The sequence below is a fragment of the Aythya ferina genome (assembly GCF_964211825.1).
Source record: "Aythya ferina genome assembly, chromosome: 11".
In the NCBI taxonomy this organism is placed as follows: domain Eukaryota; kingdom Metazoa; phylum Chordata; class Aves; order Anseriformes; family Anatidae; genus Aythya; species Aythya ferina.
Window position 1 is genome coordinate 19,290,170 of NC_140307.1, and position 14,428 is coordinate 19,304,597.

General features: G+C 36.9%; 1 long non-coding RNA gene across 1 annotated transcript in view; it reads left to right on the plus strand.

The window, feature by feature from the left end:
- LOC311442611 overlaps window positions 1–12,614 on the plus strand; it is a 28,742-nt gene extending 16,128 nt beyond the window's left edge. Inside the window, exon 3 of the long non-coding RNA XR_014696780.1 lies at window positions 12,573–12,614. This is a non-coding gene — a long non-coding RNA (uncharacterized lncRNA). The remainder of the gene's footprint in view (window positions 1–12,572) is intronic.
- Window positions 12,615–14,428: the final 1,814 nt, after the last annotated feature.

A 14,428-nucleotide genomic window follows, 5' to 3' on the forward strand; every position in this document is an offset into this window, starting at 1 on the left:
TCTATCAATCAAAAGAGCCTTGGGCTCTTGCAGATTTTTTCATGTTTTACTGAAATTGTTAATAGCTGAAAAAGCCTAGAGATATTCTGGCAGATACTCTAGCAGATACTCTGAATGCCTCCTTAGATGAATCTTTAACATTCTTCTGCTTTGCAAAATAACAGAGAAAGGTAAGACCTGGTGTACCCTGGGTCATTGGTGCCAGGCCAGTACTGTCAGAGCATCCTCTAATGGTGTTGTTAGCAAGTGTAATGACACTTCTAGCATTCTGTTTGTGGTCTATTTGTGGTCTAATTTTTTAGAAAACTGAGCCATGGAGCCTTTACCTAAACATTTTGAAGCACTTTGAATCAACTAGTAAACTTCAAAATTGTTACTTTGTCAGGAAATCTATAATTATTTCTTTCACTGAGAAATTTTTAGAACAGGCTGTGTTGTTTTTGCTCTAGAGACGATGAAAATTGGTCACAGAACACATTGGGCTTGGTGACAGAATGATAATGTGCTTTTTATTAACATTTGAAAAATGCTGTTTTTCATAAAAATGAGGTTCCGGGGAAATCCTGCTGTAGATTCAGTTTTGAAAGGAAGTAGAAAATGCCCAGGCAACAGAATTTGCCTGCGTCACAAACTGTGTCCTAAACAGATGGAGAAGGATGGTACTGCGTATGTCCTTCAAAGCCTCAACTGTGAATCCCCACACGTTTGGCTGCTTGCAGAGCTGTACGTTTTGTAAATGCCCATAAAGCTGCCTCCCATCTTGACTTGAGCTGCAGAATTAGGGACAGCCTTAAGCCCTGTCTTGCTTCAGCACTCTCTAAACCTGCCTGAGGCCACACAAGTGCTGCAAAATCAATTACTTGATAGCCTACTCCTCTGTGGTCAATTGCTTGCAGCACAAAACTAACTTTTCGCAGAGTAGAGGATGAGCAGAGGTAGAGGCAGCCAGCCCAAACATGTTCCATTTGGACAAAGAATGGAATATAGGACAGGCCCTGAAAGAACCAAGGGACCAAGATGATCTCTCTAAGCTTTAAAATTTATATATATATATATATATATATATATATATATATATATATATATATATATATATATATATATATATATATATAAAATATTCTCCCCCAAACTGCCTTTATGCTTTCCTTTCCCACAAAAAGAAATCTAGTCTGCTGTCATCCTCTTTCTGGAAACCTCCTTTACTCTGAAGTTAAAAGCTAACAGTGATGTGACCCTGTTAATAACCAGGCAGTTAGAGCTGTTGCCTGTGTAATTGTAATGGAAAGGCTCACACCTTCACTGGCTGACCTATAGCCTGTATTCACATTTACAGGAAATTGTAAACTTTTTTCCATAACATTTCCTCTTACCTGCTGTGTTCATTTGTTGCATTAGTGGTTGTTTTGGTTGGTTGTTTTTTGCTCTTAAAATCTAGCCTCTAAGGAGGAAAAGTAGATGATTTGTCCCACCAGTCAGCTTACATTTGGGTGAATGCTGCCCAGGAAAAGGGGCACCCAGGCAAACAGTCCAGCAAAAGCTGCTACTTGGGGCAGGGACCTTAAGAGGCCTGATGGGGCTTCTCCTGGTATACATTGTAGTCAATGGTGCATCTCCTTTTCATAGGAGGAGAGAAGTGATAGAATTTGTGACTTTTAGGTCTTTCGAAATAAAAATTTTATCTGTATGTATAATTTTTTTAGACTTTGGAAGAGAACTGGAAATTACCTGCCAGGTATTTTCACCTCAGTTCAATTCAAAGCCTGCTTCTGTAGCTTGGTAATGGTTAAAACAATAAATTTGGTCTTTACCTGATAATGTTTCTTTCTGCATTACTTAACATTGTAGTAGGACTGAAAATGGATCTTTTCCCTGGTTTTAAACCATTTTGACAATAAGTTCAGTAGCTGGTCTTCTATATCCATGCCTGTGTAGGAGTGGTTTCAGGCTACGTGTCTGTGTGCGATGAGCTGACCTATCACCCATCCTGATCAGCTGGAGGGATACATCAAGATCTACCAGATCTGGAAAAGAAACAGCATGGATAAAAGCTGACTCACATACTTCTCTATGAAGTCCCTGCGTTTCACCATGCCTGCTTCTACTCTGTGTGTGCTGGGCAGTGGTGGCAGGTAGGACTTTGAGTAGATAGTTCAGGAAGTTGTGTAAAACTGAATGCAAGACCCTTCTAGAACCTGAAGTCTGGGGAAAGCTTGCAGGGAAATAATACTGCGCTATTGTTCTGAGAGACTCAAGTGCAGTTGTTCAGATCCGTCTTATTTTTTCTGGTCTGTATTACCCTAAGTTGCAAAATATCCTTATCTATAGTTTAAAAAAGAAGCTACAGGGATGCAGTAAAAGGAGCGTGAGAATGGTATGAAATAAATGTAATTTCAAACATACCCATCATTTTTCATCATTGAATTATACTGGCTGAAAAGCTTCTATCTATCCTCATCAGAATCTCATTACAGGTCAACTCACAAAGTAAAGTAATACTCAGTAAAAGTAAAAGTGACAGAACTTAGGTCTTTATTTCCCAGCTGGCAGATGGCCCAATTCCACAATTATTCACCTTAGAGGAGTAGTAGTAGTCATGTGAGTAATACCAAAGAGCTTAGTAGTGCTTTACTGGCAAAATTGATTTATATTTTGCATAAATAAATACTGAAGAAATGGTTCCTTTACAATTTGGAAGCAACGAATGTACTGTGTTCCTTTGTGTTGTGTAAATTACAATAACTGAGGCAGTGACGGTGACAATGGCTGTACCACAACGGCAGTTATCTGGCTTCTGAGAGGAACCAAGAGCAGACGTTTAAGTACTATAGCAGAGTGAGCACATGATGTCCTACCAAACTGATGTATTCTGCACTGGTTTGTGGATCAGAACCTTGAGTCTGATGTGGTACCTTTTCTGTTCAGTAGCCCTCAATGGATTTTCCTTCCATGAATTTGATTGGCTCCATTTTGACCTTTTCTACCTATTACTAGATAATAATCAGAATTCCTCAAGCTCTTTTCAATCCAGATGAAGCTTGTTTTATAATCAGTGGAATGATTCTGCCTGAACAGAAATGATTTTTTTCTTTAAAAAAAAACAAACTGTACCTACGGAGAAGATCCAGCGAGGCTGGTGAACCCTGCCACATTCTGCCTCTGTGGTGTCCTGCAGCACCAAGGCTATGCTGTGAAGGCACAGCTGTTGGAAACTTCAGGTGGGTTAAAATTGCATAATGATGTGCCATGGAATGCTAGCGTAGCACAGGTGTAAGCAGGGGATGGGGGAACACCATAACTGGAAGGCATAACAAACTTCAATCTAATGTTCTTTACTCTGAGGAAAATTTGGTATAGTACTTCAGGAAAGGGAGGAAGTCATCTCAAAATATTTGTTTCTAGGGGAAAAACATGTATCCAAGCAAAACAGAGGAAAGAATTCCTCTAAGGATCTGGGCTAGAACTTTTGTTTAAAAAAATTCTTTATTACAGACTGACTTGTGTATGTGTGCTCATGCGTACACATGCAACGATTTTTGTTAGCTGTCTACAGGAGCATCTGCTGTTGTAGAGCCTTGCAGATTCCCTCAGGTCCAGTTTTGTGTCTGAGGAGAGTGATGCTTCCCCAGAGCTCTGCTGTCTGTCTACAAAGCTGGTTCCTTCCCCAGAGCTCTGCAGCTTCCCCATAGGATTAAAGCCACTTGTCTTTAGGGGTTTGTCTGACTGATGACACTGAAGGCTTTCATGTCTACAGCCTGTGGAAGTTCTTATGCTTTTATAGTAAGGGTATTTGGCTTACTGGCTTAGACAGACAGATTTTTCTTGCTACTTTAATTTTGGCTTTGGATGAATTGCCTCTTCCTAGAAAGAAATAAAGATGAAACAATAATAATCCCTCTATCACAAAAGAATAGAGTTTCTGGATTTTATTCTTTCAGACTAAATAGACAAGTAAAAAAGAATTGTCAACCCAGTATATTAGCTTTACTTAAACCTCTACCATTTCATGGCCTCACTATAATGGCAGCACTGCTAACTGGTCTGATTTTCAGTTCATAGTGTGCTAAAGTACTTGTTTGAGATGTTCCCTGGTTCTAGGCATACAGACCATTCAGGAGTACTGTTTAACAGGTGCCATGCCCTCAACCAATTGAAAATGCTTTGACTGCTTCTGTTTTAATGTCTTTACATGGAATTATAAAGAAACTTGACTAAATGTCTTGGTGATTTCACTTTGAAAATCTAAACTGTGCTTTTATGTCCTTTTATTTGTCTTGCAAAACATGCCTACTAGCTAAGAAAAATGTTTTACTTCTCCAAAGTGCTTTCCATTGCTGGAAATCCGAAATAATTAGGAATGCTCTCCTGTATGATGCCTGCTGTCTGAGTCCTGGATACTAGACGAGTGCATATCCTCCCTGTCATCTCCAGCCTCATGGGAAGGCATGGGATATCTTTTACATGATTGACAGCACACAACAAAGAGTATTTTTCTTTCTCTCTAACTATCCCATTACTAGAAAACATAAGCTATTTTAACTCATCTGTTTTTCAAGGTATCGCTCCTTCATTCACTTTTATCTTCCTTGACTAGGACAAACGGCTCTCAAACAGGAAATGTGGTGATTACATAGCATTTTTATTTACTTTGGTAGTTACAGAAAATGATGTCCCAATAGCTCAGCAGGTCAGCATGGATAACTGGTACTCCTCATCCCGGTGCAGGCTTGCAGAGGCAAAGGCAGCACTATCTAGGTAGTGCAGCAGTGTCTGAACCCAGGGAGGACCAGCCCAATTAAGCTAGCGCTGTAGTAATGCTAGTGCTGTTATAGCTAAAAATATGCTATCAGAAATGCAAATTTAGGCAGTGTGTGGGCAGATATGGTGCTCTTCATACCACTGGCTTTTCTGTGCATGCTGTATACCCACATACGTCTTCCAGGAGATATATTTGTGTGAGGAGAAAAGCCCTACTCAGCCTCAGTCACTTTTAGAGCCCTACCAAGTTTGTTCATGGGAAACCTTGCTTTGCAGTTGCAACAAATTACAACTGCAGCTCTTGCAATGAATTTGAGTACTGTACTAATAAAAAGATGAACAGTGAAAATTATCCTGAAAAAATGCAGTACTGTTCTTCAGCTTTTTGTCATAATAAGGAGAAATGCATTATTTTTTCCTCAGAGTTCCAACCTCATAAGCACTCAAGTCCTTTTTCAGCTCCATTTGAAATCAATGTGAATAAATTGATTTCAAAGCCTGGTGAATTCGGTTGGAGTTACTCCATTGACTTTTAATGTGCTTTCAGGTGTGCTCTGTAATAGTGGTATGATAGCACCTGAAACAGGAAAATTTTAATTTTAAAATAAGCAATGGGGTGATGAAATTCTTATTATAATAAGAAATTCCTGCAAGCTGGAGGAATAGCAGGGTAGTGCTTGACCACAGTATCTTAAGCACACAGCCCCCCTAAGAAAATGGTCTATTTTTCAATCAACTTGGTGACTGCAACATCTGAATCAGCAAGAGCTGTGATAGATCTGGTACAAATTTTTAAAGCTAAAGAAAGTATTTCTAAAATTCAAAAGTGAAGGCTGAACTCTGGATTGTTTCAGCTGTTCTTAATTAATTTCAAGTTAAATTGTATGGTCCGTTGTTCCAGTACCTTTGAAAATTGCCTTGGGATGCCTGTGTGTGAAGGCAAGTATTAAAACTAAAACTATAATGATTGGGTGTTTTTTTATCATCAAAGTGGTCTGTGCTGAATTACATCTGTATTTAAGGCAAAATATAAGAAAAACATTAATTTTCAGCTATTTGGAGCATCTCTTTCTAGATGGAAATTGAAATTGCAAAGTAACTTTTTTGTGCTCATATATTTAAGACCTTCAACCTTTTGCAAAGATAACTGCATGGCTTTTAGGGAACTGTACCCATTCACACTGGCTTCAGCATGACACAGATGTTTGTTATTCCCTGTACTCAGTGTTCAGTGTTAACACCTTTTGATTTTTTTTTTTTCTGCACCGGGGTCTACATAATAGCATCCGTAGATTTATTCCAAAGCAGCCATTAAATTAGTACAGTAGGCAGTTGCTCCCTCAAACACTATAAAGAGATGCTCCCTAGTGAACAGGGCAAATGTCACTTGTATTGGATCAGGCTATAGGTTATTGTTCCTTCTGCAATTAAATACAGACAGCCCTCAAATTCAAGCCTATAATAGCTGATGTGGAAATAGTTGTGAATGTGAACCACTCAAATAACAGTACAAATGAATATCAGTGTCTGTTACTGTGTTCAACTTTGAAGACTCTCATTGGTTTCCTTTATCCCTGGGTCTCCTAACAAGAGACCAGAAGCCTGACACCGAGTACTCCCTATCTTCCATATTACTGATTAGTTTTAAAATAAAGCAATAGCTCTTCAAGTACATGAGAGGGTTTGTGTTGATTTAACTGGAGAAAGTTTGGTTTTGTTTTTTTTTGTTTTTAATAGTTGCAAGACTGCCTAGAATGATAGTTATGTGCATGTTTATGCTAGCTTACGTACATGTAATCAACTTCATTTTCCTTTTGAATCATAATTTGACTCAATACACATAAGCTACTATCACTTCTCCAAATCCTTTGAAATGAACTTTGTAATGTCCCTGTGCTGTTCATTAACATACGTTATTAATTTTTGCTCTATTTTCTCCCCAATACCTACTAATCCTAAAATTTAAATCCAAAAGAGTACAAACATGTAGCACACTGGCATAAAACCATAATAAAAATAAACACCGGAATGAGCCTGAACAAACAAAGCAGGTTATTGTTTAAAATTATATCTCTAGGTGGTATATGCCTAGCAAAATATGGACTGCTTTCAAAGTATTTCTGGCCTTGTTTGTGCAATTTTTCCATGAGCAGACTTAATAAATGAGATGAATGGAAGGAAGCCAAAATTTGCTCTGTTAAACTTCAGTTTCTACATACTGCTAGCCAGTGGTCCTAACAAAAGAAAAATGAAGCATTCTACACCACTTTCCTCAGGCAGACAAAGCTTCCACTTGTTTTGATGAAAAGTTTTAAATTCTAGAAGTTTTTTTTAATGTCTCTGAGCTGGAAATATGCTGAGGTAGATGATACCTCTACATCTTTTACCCCTTCTTAAACAGTTAAGTCTGTCCAAAGGCAGGAAAACAGGGAGGACCAATGTACTTTAAATGAGTTTTAGCTTGAATTTTATCTTGCTTAGGTGTCCCACTGATTTGTCATTAATTTACTGAAGAATAAAAATCAGGAATCTTTGAAATGTGTGATATTTTTCGGTCAGCCGTTTTTTAAGAGTTCAAGGTTGTTCTTGTGGAAAACTCAACATAAACACAAACTAAAATACTTTCTAACATGGGGATTCTGTCTGAGCAGTAGGTAAAACTAATGATATCTGAATTCATGTCGAAATAAGTTTCATTGTGCCCTTTCAGATGAAGAGGCCTGAGTGTGGAGTAGGGCGTTGCTGTTGTTGGCTTGATGGCAGAAAAGTCCATAAATATAAGGGGCAAGGGGAAAAGCCTGGAATGAGAGTGCAGGGAGATCGTGGGGGCTTGGCCCTGGAAATCGTCACCACCCACTGGAAGCTGATTTTCCTGATTCCTGTTGGTGTGTACCCTCCCTGAGCCTCACTGGGTAAGGACAGGTTAATGTCCGGCTGTAGAACTGCCGAAGGGACAGGGTGAAGCTTATTCTTGTAAACACAGCATTTCCATAATTCCACATGGGTCAGTGAGTGTTGGTCTAGTGTATGGGGGGAGTGGGGGGGAGGGAGCTGCAAAATCCTGCCTTGAGGCAACTGTGCTTTAGTTACTCCACTAACGTAGTGTGCAAAAATAAAATAAAATTTCCTAACTTAGGAATGATTAGCACTCAAGAATTAGGAACAGCTTTTTATTGTTGCTGTTGCTGATGTGATATTTATTACTGCAATTAATAAATTTGAATCAATTCCTCAAGCATCTTTTTTATGATTTACAATGGATATAGAGCCATCAAGCCTATCAAAAGCATTAATCTTTAATATGAGGACAATTCAGTTATCTTGCCAGAAAATTTTAATTAGAAATTCTTCATCTATGTGATGCTTAGCTGTAGTGTATCAAGTTTTGGCTGCAGGAAAATGTTTTAAGTTAATTAATTCTTAAGGAAAAAAGTTGTTCTGAAGGTTGAGCTTTGCTCTCATTTTCTAGATAGCTACTCAGTGCCTCTTCTGCCCTTGAGAAGAAACTTTTATAAATTGTACCAATTTGAAAAGTTGAACAAAGTTTTCTGAAGACATGTGCATCTGTCCTCAGAGCATGAGTGGCTCTGGATGTGCTGCCGTGACAGGGAAAGGTGCCTTACCTCTTCCAGGTGGGCTCCATAACTCAACCAGTAGCCATCTCATAGCAGCAGGATCACAAGCTTCGAGATCAGGATACAGGGCCCCAGGAAAGCTGATTGATGTAGATGATTGTCTCCTGAAGAAACAACAGCTGTAGTTGGTCAGAAATGGTAGCTCAATTAAATCTTTTTTGCGACATGATATATTATCAAAATGAGAGTTTTTCTCTTTCATTCCAGGAAAACATCTCAGACATTATTATTGACAATATATTAGTGGTAAGCCTTGATTAAGATGATCTGTGCAACTGAAAAGCATATTTCAAAGTTTCTAATTTATCTAAAATTAAATTATACAGAAGCTAGTATTTTTCTTTATTCAGCCAATTGCATAAACTGAGAGAATGCTTGCATTAAAAGAAAAAAGAAACTAATTCCAGGTATTTTAAAAAATAAATTCACAAGAAAAATCCCTAATCTAAGAATGATCTAATCCTGTGTATATATTTATCCATTTCCCACAACAGTGGTTAATCATTGTAATAGCTGAACTTACAGGAAATAGTTAGTATTTTCCTATCTAATATTAAATAACAGATGTATATTTCTTTTTAAATGTTTATGCACGTATCTCTTTCACGTAGCAAATTTAATTTCAAAGTCATATTGTGCCTCTTTCTGACCACCTTCCAACTGTTATGACATGAAAATAATACAAGAATTCATTGCCAATTTTTTTTTGTTAGATAATGTTTTAAATATTTGATATGTAATCAGGAGATTTGTTTTTTATTAAAAAATATATATATATATAGTTATCTGAAATATGAAATTTTCCTCTTCTCCTTGAAAATCTGCTACCTGAGTGCATTTTTTAAAAGCCTGCTCAAGCTATTGACTTTATCACATCTTCCACAAAAGGATTGCCCCATTTCATTTCAGGTCCACAATTTTGGAAGCATGCATCTCACAAACATCTTTGTACCCTGGCTGCAATGAAAGCTAGGCTATAACTGGGCTTGTTGGTAATGGGCTGAGTACACTGGTGCTGTCTTAGGAACATGTGAGAACATGACCACCATCCTCATAACACATTAAATCATCAATAAAAAGCACTGGGAAGTGAAATTTGGGTTTTGACAAACCTGTGCTAGTGGTGTTTCTGTAGTTATTTTTTCACCAAAACTCTGCTCTACTTGAGCCTAGCTTTTTTCTTCCAAACAGTTTCACACAACCAGTATTATGTTATGCCACAAACAAGATACATGAGGGTATGTTCTTCATATAATCAACTACTTTCCACATTTTCTTTTAAATCCAACAGACATTGCTACTAATGTGCTGGTCTTCTGGAAAAAAAAATACTTGTAATATGATTGAAGGTATAAGTGTTTGAACCAGGACTGACCTTTAGTTAGACAGTTCAGCTGTTTATTTAGGCCCTATGAGAAGCTTGTATGAAGGGCAAACAGCACAGATGGATCAGAAAATGTGCTTTGTGGCCAGTGAGGAGCTAAAATGGTTTTATACTGAACCTTAGACTCTGGTTTGATGCTTGAACATGTCACTTAAGAGACCTCTAAAATGGAGCAATGAAGCTAAATGAAATGAGCTTTGCAGGGTGCATAAAATCATTGTTGAGCAAGAATAATTGTTTCTTTCGCTTGTGCTTGTAAAACAAACCATGTTAAATGCAGATGAATTTACAGAAGACAAACAGTGGAATAGTCAGAATTTTTCTTTGATCCATTTCATTTTTTCAAAGCTGGAAACTTAACATACAGCTCTTTTATGCAGTGTTCAGTGGCTCTTGCTACTGTGACTTTATTTTCAGGCTCAAACTTCTACATATCTGAGTGTGTTTTTTACATAAGGTGTGCTTTCAAATGACTTAAAATGTAGAAGGTAACTGTACTCTATAGTAAACTGCTTTCTGTCATCTTAAGAGCAAGCATGCAAGTTAACTGTTTTGGTTTTTTTGTTTGTTTGTTTGTTTTTAAAAAAAGTCATGTAGTACATTACTTTCTGTCTTCACCTCATCCTGAAGGCTGGGTCCCAGACCCCACAATTGAAGACATTGTGTACTCATACGTTGTGTTTAGAAGCCTAAATCTGTAAGCTATGAAGAAGCAGTAATAGATGAGATGTTGTTTAATTGTTGAGAAATTAATTTGTTATATGAGGAAGTCCAAATCCATCAGTGGTAAAAATTAATGGAGACTGGAATCTTCTGAAATTTGGCCTAGTCTATCTCCAAACAATTGTATTCCTGCAGTTCCAACTTTCTCTCCCTATCTGGGAGAAGGCTAGTATAATAAGGGAATTAGCAAGGGACTGCTGCTTCTCAGGGTAGATGAAGGAAGGGGATATTGAATGCCATTAAATTTTTTAAACTGAAGGACCATCGAGATGGTATGAGCACCTAATTACAGGGTTTCTCAAATGTTAGTATTTTATAGATTATCTCATACTGACTTTCAGAAGTCTTGACCAAGAGACTTATATGGCATTTTAGTCATTTAAATGATGGTGCTAGTTTTTTGAAGGCTGTAAAGTAGTAAAATTCAGAAGAGGTACAGAAGTTATCTGCTGTAGATCAGACTTGAAACCGAGAGGGTTGGTACAGGCAGAAGTTTGCTACCCTTCCAGTAATATCAACATCACCATAGCAGCAAGTATAGTGCTTGTACATTTTCTAGTTCTGGTTGAAAAGTTCAATGATTCAAGAAGACTTTTCTCCCTTCTAGAGATGGGCCCCAGGTCAGGAGTGAAGCATGTTGAAAGAGCTCTTCAGTAAAGTAGCTAGTGTATACTGCAAGTGTTCTCCATAATGTATTTGTGCAGTGGATTAGATTTTCAGTGTCATAAATCTGAAAGTTCAACATCTTTCAAAAGCAATGCATGCTCTTACAAAAAATAACCTAATGGCTGAGTAGAGATTTCAGTAATGGGATCAACAGTGCTCATGGAAAACAAAATAAGTAGGAAAGGTATTTCAACTTGAAAGTTGAAATCCTAACAAAGCAAAGTATTAATCAAATAAAGTAGATTTATATAAATATATTATTTAGATTCTAAATTGCAGATATGTATAACCCAATAGTACACATTCAAAATTCATAGATGAATGTGCTAGTGAGCACTTACCAAGAGGCATTGCAATGTTTCTGTATGTGTTAAATATCCAGACCTTGAAGACGTTTATGCTTTAGCTACATAGACATTTAGTTCTCATACTTCTAATTCATTTTGCTTGAATACTTGTAATATGGGACCAGATGCTGGCTAGAACAATCAGATGGGGATTTTAGGCACCCAGAATTATATTTAGGACAGATGACTTTAATAGGTTCGGTGGCAGAAGAATCAAACAGTTACCCCCTGAAATCTAAATCATCAATTTGTGCAACTTGTTTAATACATTTGCAGGGCCTTAAGGCTCCCAGCACTTTTGGTCTACATTATGCTGGTACTCTGTATTCAAAAGGGGGAAGAGTAATAAAAGTGTATTTTCTGGGAAAGTTATGTGCTCCTTACAAAGTATGGGTGTGAAACAGGCTAGCATGTTCATGTGTGTATGCCTGAAAATAGAATCCTTCCACAGATTTAATATTCTGTGTCAAGAAATCTTCAAACTGCAATATGTATAGGATCTACCTTCCTTATAAGGGACTTATATTATTCTCTTTGATGAAAATCCTCTGACTCTCAAATAGTGTGCATGAAGGCCTATTACATTCTCCTTTATTACAGCAACATCTCCTTGTGACATTCAAAATGCTTGTTTTTCAAGGATGCTGTTATAATTAGGTCCAAAGCGTTTGTAATAAATTCATAGAGATCAATGAATAGTTCATGAAATAGCTTCACATTCACTTGTGAGAAGCAGTAGTGCAGCAATATAAAAACTAAGAAAAAGCAGCTGAAGTTGCATATAAAATTAAATACTATTCAGCTTTTGATATGAAGTTAAAAACTTATGCTCTTCTTTTACTCTACATATGAAAGTGTTGTATTTGTCTTAAAATCCTCGAAAATCACTGAAAACTTGGAGATACTGAATTTCATTTTGTTCTTGCTGTGGGATTCCAAGGATTCCCATTTTATTTAGATGAAAATAAATCTAAATAAATAACCACATGATTATTAAACACTTGGAGTCAGTTAACACAATAATAGGCTTTTAACATCTGCTCTAACTCTTGACTATAGGTTGCTGCTACCAACAAACAAAAGGTGACCCGTTTGCCAGGTAACTAATTGTTCACTATTTCTGTATATGTAACTTAAATGCTTTAAGAACCTCATGATAATTTGTGTCCATGTAATTAAGATGGCACAATAAGATTCAAATGCTATTTTGAAGGAATATCTTTTAAACATGCAGAAGATTTTTTTAACACTTAGAATATGATTTGCACTGTTGTGATGTAACAATTATTATTTGAACTTCTTATAAACCACACTTTATAAAGTCAAATTGTTGAACACAGCATACTTTATAAGTAAACCAAACACTTTATGACATGTAATGGACTCCATAAACACGTGGTCAGGCATTATGATAGTTAAGGACATTGCCAAGGACAAGCCACATAATTAAATCAATGATTCTGAATTCACAGAATTTGGATTGTGAACATTTACTCTTTAGAATTCAGATTTCAAACTGAACACACATATTTTTAACTGTGAAAAAAGTCTTTCTTAAATTTGTTTCAAATAGAATGAGCCAAAATTATTCATTCTTGAGATTTTTTTTTTGACTTCACCTTTGGACTAGAAAGCTAATACTGAAAATGTATATTTTCATGAAATAGTACTAAGAAATACCAGAAAAAGCTTTTCACTCAGTTGAACCCATCACTGTTGTTCTGTAATACAGCTAAGCTGCTCTTGATTTCTGAAGATGGAGTATCACTCTGCTTTAGAATTGCTTTAAGCCACTTTCACTCTTTAGAAATGCAGGACAATGAAGAATGAGGTGCTGCTTTTTTTGTCTATCAGTCTGCATAATCAATAGTTGACACAAAAGGACTAATTGCTCTTAGCATTTAAAAAGAAGTGCTTATTAGCACGAAAGCTGTGTATCCTCTTATTTTAGTTACTCTACTACTTTGATACTTATCTACAGTCACAATCAGATAAAGAGTTGATTTCAGCAGCCAGGACCTGTAGAACAACTAAGGACTATAGGAGGGTGGGAAGAACATAACGTTAGAAGTGTAATCCTGTTGTCAAGAGGTTTCTCTTCACTGTTACTGAACTATTGGCCTAAATCCTTTCCAATTTACCTTTATTTTTAATACTTAAATCAATGAATGATAAAAGAGAGATTGTCATAATTGAATTTCAGGGAATATACAGTTAAAAACTTTGTAATCATGTCTGTTCTGCATTCCCTTCCTTGTCTGGAATCCAGACGTATAGTAAACTGCAGTGAAAAGCTAACACCATTTCAAGATGGTTTATTTTAAAACAGTGAACAGGAATAGGCATAAACAGAATGTAAAGTGCCTTCCACTGGTTGACTACATCAGATAATGCTCCAGACAATTGATTTTGTTGCTTGCAGTTATGTATGAAGCAATATGTTGGCCTGATTCAGCACATATGCATCATGAGGTTGTGGGAAAGGCTAATTCTACTGAGCGTTACCAAAGGTGTGTGTATATAAAGCAAATCAGTGCACACAGGGAGGAAATTAAATTGACTAAAATGCTTGCAAATTACCCAAGATTACTCAACATTTTCCATGGCCATTTATATCTTAGAAATTCACTGCACCTGATGCTTTTTGGAGTTCTCAGTTTGAATTTGAATATAAACTTCCTGTAAAAAGATTCCTGAAATGCTCTGAAACATTAATTAGTAATGCAAAAATAACCTTAAGTGCCTTCCATACTTTGTGTTCTTATGCTGTGCTACAGAATACAACCACACTTTGAAGTCTACTTGAATGAGAGGATTCTTGCAAATTTCTGTCGCATTTTGGTCAGAGCCCATGTTCCCTGCTGCTTGTGGAAGGGCAGCAGCTTACAGTTTGCTGGAAGTGGGACACTGCAAGA